At 36.6% G+C, this 9,483-nt stretch overlaps 1 protein-coding gene across 12 annotated transcripts in view; it reads right to left on the reverse strand.

Annotated features, from left to right (window-relative positions):
- The window catches only part of LOC127453615 (growth factor receptor-bound protein 10-like), a 123,089-nt gene extending 114,643 nt beyond the window's left edge, over positions 1–8,446 (reverse strand). For 8 of the 12 annotated variants that reach the window (XR_007899432.1, XM_051720132.1, XM_051720130.1 and 5 more), the window contains exon 1: positions 8,388–8,446. The gene's annotated coding sequence lies outside the window, so the exon portion shown is untranslated. Of the gene's footprint in view, positions 1–6,131; positions 6,282–8,387 lie in introns of those variants that run through there. The other 4 variants (XM_051720131.1, XM_051720124.1, XM_051720136.1 and 1 more) reach the window with 3 other exon arrangements.
- Between the last annotated feature and the right edge of the window lie 1,037 nt (positions 8,447–9,483).

Here is a 9,483-nt window from a genome sequence, read left to right on the forward strand (position 1 = left end):
TTGAAGGGGCTGCCATATTTGTTCTTTTTACATGATGTCACAACTGTCAAGTCGAATCTTTAAAAGAATTCAGAGTTTCTTAGAATTACGATAAAATTGGCAACATGCCATGAACGCACCCCTTACACTCCTAACCAAGTGTAAGGAGATACTTTTCTTGCATTAAGTAATTTACTTGTCTACATCAAAAGCAAAAACAATTACAGCACAATTACTTTATGCCACAATTAAAACAAATCAGAAAATATTAGATGCTTTGATAATCGTACAACTGTAGAACAAATGTTAGCATTGATCTGCATCATTTAACCTTCGCAATTTGGTTGCTAGGAAAAGCTAACAGGAACATTGCCGTTTAGTTTCCTTGTATGTCATCTTCTCAACTTTGGGTAATGGAATGTCTTTATGGTCAGAGATTAGAGATATCATGTAGGAACTTCCCACATCTGACTTTAGATGGAAAGCAGCATTAATATACTGTACATGTAAAGTTAGGTTTTGGACCAATGAGATTTTTCAGTGGGCGGGACTACCCATCACAACAGTGCAGAAATAGAAACCAGACAACCAGTCTGACACGTTTGTAGATGGTTAGGACAAAAACTCAGATTTACTTAGAAGAGATAGCTTTTATCGCTCTTTCGTGGAATGTTTGGTTAGGACATGGTCTTTGCTTCACTGTATAACAATATAAACACTTTAAAGTAAACATTATCATAATTAATCAAAAGTAGATCATCAGCAATCGCTTGTCCGGTATTCAATGATTCCGAACCGCTCTGAAGCTGCTGGAAACACACTGGAATCACTGACTCTTGTGTTCCCCGCAGGCTTTTCACTTTGAAGCCCCCAGCACATGCAGACAATACATTTATTAGCTAAATTAAATCGTAACCTTTTAATGTTTAATAATCACATTAGGCCATATCACTATTCTGGTCTTTACGTCCCCAGAAGGACCCAATGGAACCCTGATAATCCTTGAGTGAGATGAAGGTTATTTTCCATGCTATCAATTATTGAGACTTTTGGAGACTCTGAATAGAAATAAAGGTGGTACTTTAGAGGGATGTCGTATAAATGAAGCAGGGTCGTAACAAACATAGACATTTAAGGGATCATGCCCTTTCAGATTCAGATTAGTGGTTGATCAATATGGGTAAGTCAATAGCAGATCCTTAAACCTTACAAGAGGATAAGATAAACATGTCCCTCCTGAACTTTCATTTATAACTCCATTTCTCGAATATGCTCATGATTTGTCTGTGTTTTTTGTTTTTTTCCAAATAAGGCACCATTAGACAGCACAACGGTCACACCTCAGTTGTTCATCCTGATTTCTTTATTAATGGGCAGCTCCATTATTTTGGATCCACAGGGCAGAAGATGCTAAAAGAAAGCTTGATGTCAACAGGATGGCTGAATTGGCAACCAGGGAAAAAAGCTTTTGGAAAAACGGACAATCACTAATTGGATGAGAGATCCATTGGGCAACGAGGAATGGGCTCTTATGCAATCTGAATGATGAATGGGACTGAAGCTCTTATAGTTGTGCACATGTTTGCTGTATGGGTGGGCTAAATTTGTTCCTTCTTTAAATTCACTTCCAAACCATATTTCACATTAAGTTGAGGTTTTCTATTTGAATTTATAGTTAGATTTATTTAATTAAGATGCATCTAAAGTAAAAAGTAAAAATAAAAATTTAAAAATAATAATAATAATTTTTAAAAACATAAAACATGGAGGTTGATATAAAGATGAAGTCTATAAAGATGTGAATGTAAGATGCAAAATAGCAAATAGCATACTGCAGGTAGAAATGATCAGATATTTACCTGCAGTATGAGTAAGAAGTCCTGCCCCTAAAATAAATTTGGAACCTCTCCAGACATTAAGACACATTGAACTGCTATGCAGCAGAATATTAATCATAGCAACACTCATTCTAGGACAAACAAGCTATTTCAATTGTGTGATTATTACAAATTACAAATGCACCAATATAAAAATTGGTGGCAGATACTGATAATTAGTGGTGCTTTCTTTAGCAAAGCGACACAATTATTGTTACTCTGGCCTTCTTAACCAATTCTTCTTCTTCCTCACAAATTTCAGCATCTAGCTTGTCCTATACCGTTTGTCATACTCCCATTAATGAGGTGGTAAATGAGACATAAGGGTGTGACTTTATGAGACAAAAAACGGTGGGCTCTTTTGTCTTGGCGCAGTGTACTTTGGCCATTGGTGGGACATTGGGGTGACGAGCCACGGCAAGCAGAACTGACATTTTCTTCCGAAGTTGGTGTTTTTACAATGCCAATAACCAATATGTTGGCCAATATTATAAAGCTCCAATGTAGATTTTTCCATGCTTCAAGTGAATTTTCACTTATAGAATAGAATTTTCAGCTGGGTTAAGAAAAAAAACAAAACAAAAAAAACATTTGTGTACGGTTGGAGAAATACAATGCCTTTTAAACTTCCAAAATATAAGAGAAACAGAAGAGATCCCATTTAAAGTACTAAACTAAGATGTCTGAATGCCTGCAACTACTGTACATACTTATTTGAAAATGCTGTACAAGCCAGGGAGAATGACGCAACCACACCAATGATGAGTTGCACAAATTGTTAGTTTGATACGCACCCAGACTGCCTGATTCAGTGAAACGTGGAATCATTACGATCTAGGACAGATCGCTCTGACCACAGTACACATAAACATCCCTTATGACTCACTAACTCAATGTACATAAGAGCTGAATGAATGAACAGCAGGGATTTCCACTGGCTGAACAGTAGTGTCCAGGCTCGTGTCTATAGTGTCACTTACCCGCCTCAGCCCAGGGGGTATTAACACTGTATAGGAAACTATGAATGATAGCAAACTGACGCAAGATAGAATGGAATGCACCCATGGACGCCATCAGCCATTGAATGTGATAGGCAAGATTCAGTTCATGATCAATTCCATGTGCATGCAGAAAGCCTCTAGAATCAAGGAAGGCTTAGGATCAAGACACTTTGTCCATATGATGGCTTTTGTTAAAATATTAAAGGTATATGGAGGCATATGACTAGGCCAAAATGAAATCTGCATACTTCTGCTGACTAGATATCAACATGGTCAAATGTGTTAGTCTGAGCTGAGAGTACTATACTCTTAAGCCCAAAGTATACTTCGGTCAGACGTGAACGCTTAGCGTACTCGTACAGGACACGTGACGCAAATCTCGTCATCAGCACAGTGCTCAAGCACTGAATACGGACGCAGAGCGATTTTTCTAACCATGTGTCTTTGAACGTGCAGCATGCGCATGTGCCTGAAATTATTTGCACTAATTAGTGGGTTCACAAGGTGGCAAAACTCACATTTGAGCTGATGCTGTCATGAAGAAATGCTAGAAGAAGATGTAATCACCGCTAAACATCAGGAGATGAAGGGAAAAACAACAGCAGTGGATGTGCAAGTCAAGAGAGCGTGTGTGAGGAGGTCAGGAGATACCTGCATTTGTATAACTCGAGTCTGAAGGAATATAAAGACATCTTTATGGATCTAAACTCCTGAATACAAAGTCCATTGTCTCATAGTAGTCGTAGCGCGCATGCGCCAATCACCTGTGTATGCACGCACAGTTATATGGAGTAAACTTTAACAGGCTTGCATTCAACTGTTCGCAGACGCTGACCAAAATTACCAAAACGTTCGCACAAAATGGAAGTATAATTTGGGCTTTATTGGTAGCTGAAAGCTATTGTCAGAAATAAACATTTTTAATATGGGGTGATATTGCAAGTGTTCAGATGCCTTATGTCTGGGAGCAAAAGCATGCCAGACAGTTCTGGGAGGTAATAGTAGTCAAACATTTTGATGACAGACTTTGGCATTTCAGAATAACCAGAGCAACATTTGAGATGCTATGCGATAATATTGATGATATTCTCTGAGCGAATTATGTATTCATTTGGCTTGTTGAGGCAAAGTCACGTGACTTTTTTGATGTTCATCTTTATTCCAATATACAGTAAATTCTTTACAAATATATTCAGTAAATGTGTTTCCATCGTAAACTGTGTGCATATCTTCTTATCAAATAAAAAAATTGTCCATATCAACTTACCATGTAAGTTTTTAATGCACATTTTGGAGATTTTATTCACATCTTGGTGTTTCCATTCTGTTATTTTTATGCAATAGCCCAAAATTTGCATAGAAATATGTGGAGGGAAACTCAGCTAGTGTGTCATCCTTTTATGTCAAATACCGCAATTGAATCAATTAACTGAAATAAACTACAGTGTTTAATGACTAGATATTATTAAATATTTCAAATGTTTGCTCCCACATATAAAATATCTAGGATATTTTTGTCATTTTCTATGGCATTTTTGCCCTAAGCCCTTCTTCATTTCTGTCCCTGCTGAAAGCATAATCGAATTTGCCAAAATATTTGATAGGCGAACAAGCTAGGGGTGGGGATTTGTAAAACTCTGCGAATGACTGGCGTTCCAATTCTGCAGAGTACTGCTGGCATCGACTGTGTGTGCCTGCATACAACTCATGATTTCAGTTCAGAATGCTTCAGTTTGAATGTTATTTGACCCCTCTGCCACTTACGGGCATTCATACACCTGATACAGATGCCTGCAGAGACTACAGATCTGAAGAATTAACAATAAAACCATGTTAGACAACAACACTTTTCCAAATCACTGACTAGATTAAGCAGTCAATTAAACTACTTGATATAAAAAGACACAATTAAAAAATACCCCCTCCTTATTACAATTTGCACATAATCAGTTGGCCTACGAAAAAGGCAAATGAACACTAAACATTTTGCTGCTAACACAAATTTTTTTTAGAAGAATATCTCAACTCTGTAGGTCCACACAATGCAAGTGAATGGTGGGCAAAACTTTGAAGGTCCAAAAAGCACATAAAGGCACCATAAAAGTAATCAATAAGACTCCAGTGTTTAAATCCATATCTTCAGAAGCGATGTGATAAGGTGTGTGAGAAACAGATATTTTTAAGTCATTTTTACTATTATGGTGTACTATTATGCTGCTTTTATTAGCTTTTTGGACCTTCAAAGTTTTGGTCACCATTCACTTGCATTACCTACGGAGCTGAAATATTCTTATAAAAATCTTTGTGTTCAGCAGTAGAAAGTCATACACATCTGGAATGGCATGAGGGTGAGTAAATTATGAGAGAATCTTCATTTTTTGGGGGTGAACTGTTCCTTTAAAGAAGCTTAAAGTAATTTGCTAAAGGGACTGAATGGAATATTTTCTGTTATTTGAATAATTTTGATGGCCTGATGGTCACTGGAGTTTGTGAGCATGTCTAGGAAACTAGTATTCACTTCCATTCACCAAACTAGTCTTTGCAACACTGTGACAGAACATCATACCTACCCCAAAGGCCATACAGAGGACCCCATTAGGCTCACGTTATTTTAATGGGAATCGCCTTACCACCCAAAAGCAAATGGTAATTCTTCACATTACAGTGTCCATGTTACAGCGTAAATACTTTACATTAGTACAGAATTATCCAAATGAAGCTGTTAATTACACATAACGCATTTGTTTCCTATTAACATTAATTATATAAACAAAAAATATGTAGCAACTGTAATGTAAAGTGTTACCCGCCTTGATGTCACCCCACCCTCAAAGGCAAACAGTCCAGTTATAGACATCTATCCACACAATCGTATGGCATCCTACTTTGAGTGTCTAAAATATCAATAAAAAGCTGACTGTAGGAACAAGAAGCCATAATATATTTACATTCATGCTCCTGGCAGACAACACTTTACAATGGCTATTTTCAAAAAAACCGCATGCAGTATGAACTGCAATGTAAACATTATATTTAAGACATGTTTAATGGCAAAAACATTTTTGACATAATTTTGGTTTTGCTTTAATATATTAGTTAACAACTTGTCTCATAAAGCTTGCCAGAAAGTTAAATACACGTTATTTTCCAGCTCACCCCACACCCATTTGGAAGCACACAACCCCCCCCAACCTCTTTAGCTTTGCCATGCTCTTTAAACGTGGCTTTAAATCATCATGTACACATGTAAAGGCGTTTGTGAGCCGGGACTCACCGGTGTCTGGTGTTTAAAGTCCTGAGTCTGTACGGTCACGGAGAGCTCAATGCGCAGAGTATTGCGAGACAGCTTTACCTTTACCGCTCCTGGACCTCTAATATACCCATGCAAGCGTGCACGATCTATCTATCTATCTATCTATCTATCTCTCAGCAAACTCTCTCCAATACTCTCCTCCTCTTCCAATAGCCCCACCCCGAAAGCTTCATAATCACCCTCAGACTGAACAGCGTCTTCAGCCCGTCAGAGGAGTGCCGTGAGACTTACGGGACCTCCAACAGTTAGCGTTATTCTTCAGCTGATGGGTTACTAAGAAACCTCATGTCAAGCTTGAGTCTGTTAAAGTTGACTAGAATGTGATGTGATTTTATTTTGATTCACTTGGTTGTTATTCATTGACTTCCTTGACTAAAATGCGATGTTAACCATATTTTACGCCCAATACCGCTACAGTTAGCATACTTTTGCTATAAACTGCACTGTAAAAAAAATCAACCCACTAAAAAAAAAAAAAAAAAAATTATATATATATATATATATATATATATTAGGGCTGGGCAAAATAATCATTTAATTTGTTTAGTTTTATTTTGTTGATTCTTAAATCCCAAGATCGATCTTTTAATCTATGTGCAACCCTCCACTAAAATGAGAGGAAATCACTCAAATCTGCAACCAAATGTCTTCGCTATATGACTAAAAATTTATATATTTGGCAACTGGCTGGTAAATGTTTGCATTTCACTCAACAGTAATTGTGTAGTGTAGTGATGGAGTATTCAGCAGCGAGATCCTTTCAATACATGTTGAGAGTAAAAGTTGTCCAAAAACTAGATCCACGACCCATCTGTCATTGAATAATATCTCTTTTAATACCCTTTCAGTTCTCTACAGTCAGATGTTGATCAAAAACAACAAAACATAAACATTTAATTCTAATCACATGTAGGATAGATGAGATAAAGCCATTCATGTCTCTCGCTCATTTTCACACACTGTTTACAGAAATGCTGGTTTCCTTAAAGAGACAGTACTGGTTTTAGCAGGTGTTCAACAAATCAGTGTAAATACATGTGAACAGTACAAATGATGCAATTAAACAATAAACATGTAACAAAATATAATATATGCAATATCATATTTATTGATTAAATACATTGATTTGTTCAGTTTTTAAAAGCTAAAATATGACAAATGATGAAAAACTACTAAAATATAAATAGAAAAAATATATATATTTGTAATGTACCTAGTAAAAAGGTCCCCTGTATAATTCACAGAATTAGCAGTGAGAGAATTTATTTCATATGTAAGCAAAAGGGATATTATAACTGAAATATAACCATATGAATCGATATCGAATTGAAATCGAAAGCTTGTGAATTGGAATCGAATCGGAAAATCTGTATCAATACCCAGCCTTAATATATATATATATATATATATATATATATATATATCACTGCCCTATTTTAAAAAAATAAAAAAGTAAATAAAATAAAAGAAGTAAAAAGTGGTACCAAAGTTACAGCCTGGAGTGATAAGTGCATTGCACTTTTTTAAACCACTTTGAATTTGATTACTGATGAAGAAAACAGAACTGAAGCTCTGAAAATCGAGTTGAAAGTACAGAAATAATTTTGACAAGTTAAATGGTAGATGTTTGCATTTCACGTGCCACATGTATTTAGTTGTTTATTCAGTTAAAATTTATGTATTGTGTTATCTGGCATATTATTTGTTGTTTTATATTTTTTTCTATATATTATTTGTTTCTGCTGCATCTGTATCTTAAACACTGTTATAAATAACACCTGGTGATAAATAAAGTTTGCTTTACTGTTGATGCAGCTATCCTTATGAGGACTCTCCATAGACATAATGATTTTTATACTGTACGAACTATAGATTCTATCCCAAAACCTAATCCTTACAAAAATAAAAACCTTCTGCATTTTTACATTCTCAAAAAAAATAAATAAATAAATAAAATAAAAAAAAAAAAAAAAACATACTAAACTATGTTTTTAAGCGATTTGAATTATGGGGACACTAGAAATGTCCTCATAAACCACATTTATAGCATAATACCCTTGTAATTACCAGTTTATAACCTAAAAAAAAGTCCTTGTAAACCACTTAAACCTGCCCACACACACACACACACACACACACACGTGCGGATTGAATTTCTGAGTGAACGCTTGTTTTGAAAGAACATGTTAAATGTGAAGGGTTAAATGTATCGCTTACCTCTCTATAGCTGAGAAGAACCGCGTCTTATTCACTGTGTATTTGTAACTGTATTTGTGTGCTGGTTCTGGACACTGTCAGTATTCAGAGGTCCCCGCCCACTCAGTCAAGACTCCGCCCACTCAAGGGCAACTCCCCGTCATCAGCCACTACCGTCTCGCGCTCTGGCCAGACCCCTGCGCGACCCAATGTGTGCGTTGAATAATCCGAGCGCGTGACACACACACACACACACACACACACACACACACACACACACACACACACACACACAGAATTTGCTCTTTACTCGTTAAACATTGAAGCTAGTTACACTGTCAGAATCAGAATCAGCTTTATTGCCAAGTATGCTTACACATACAAGGTATTTGTCTTGGTGACAGGAGCTTCCAGTGTACAACAATACAAAAACAGCAGCAAGACAGATAATAATAAAAAATAAAAAATAATTATACACATACGTACAGACACATACATACATACATACATAAACACATACACATGGGTAGTGCAAATCTACTACAATCTGTTATCTGTTATGTACAGTTCAAATACAAATCTGTTATGTACATTGCAAATGTTTTTTTTTTTTTTTTGTTTGTTTGTTTTTTCAGAGGAATGAAATGGCAGAAGAGGTTGGATGTGTTGGATAAATATAAAAAAGACTAAACTGTGTATTGCACATTAATTATTGCTCAATGGGGCAGTTTTAACTGTTCATGAGATGGATAGCCTGAGGGAAAAAACTGTTCCTGTGCCTAACGGTTCTGGTGCTCAGAGCTCTGTAGCGCCGTCCATAAGGCAACAGTTCAAAAAGGTAGTGGGCAGGGTGAGTAGGGTCCAGAATGATTTTTACAGCCTTTTTCCTCACTCTGGATGTGTACAGTTCTTGAAGGGAGGGCAGGGGGCAACCAATAATCCTCTCAGCAGTCCGAACTGTACTCTGTAGTCTTCTGATATCCGATTTCGTAGCTGCACCAAATCAGACAGTTACTGATTTGCAGATGACAGACTCAATGACTGCTGAATAGAACTGTATCAGCAGCGCCTGTGGCAGGTTGAACATCCCCAACTGGCGAAGTACTACCTCTGCTAA

This window comes from Myxocyprinus asiaticus, chromosome 16 (assembly GCF_019703515.2).
Source record: "Myxocyprinus asiaticus isolate MX2 ecotype Aquarium Trade chromosome 16, UBuf_Myxa_2, whole genome shotgun sequence".
Taxonomy (NCBI): domain Eukaryota; kingdom Metazoa; phylum Chordata; class Actinopteri; order Cypriniformes; family Catostomidae; genus Myxocyprinus; species Myxocyprinus asiaticus.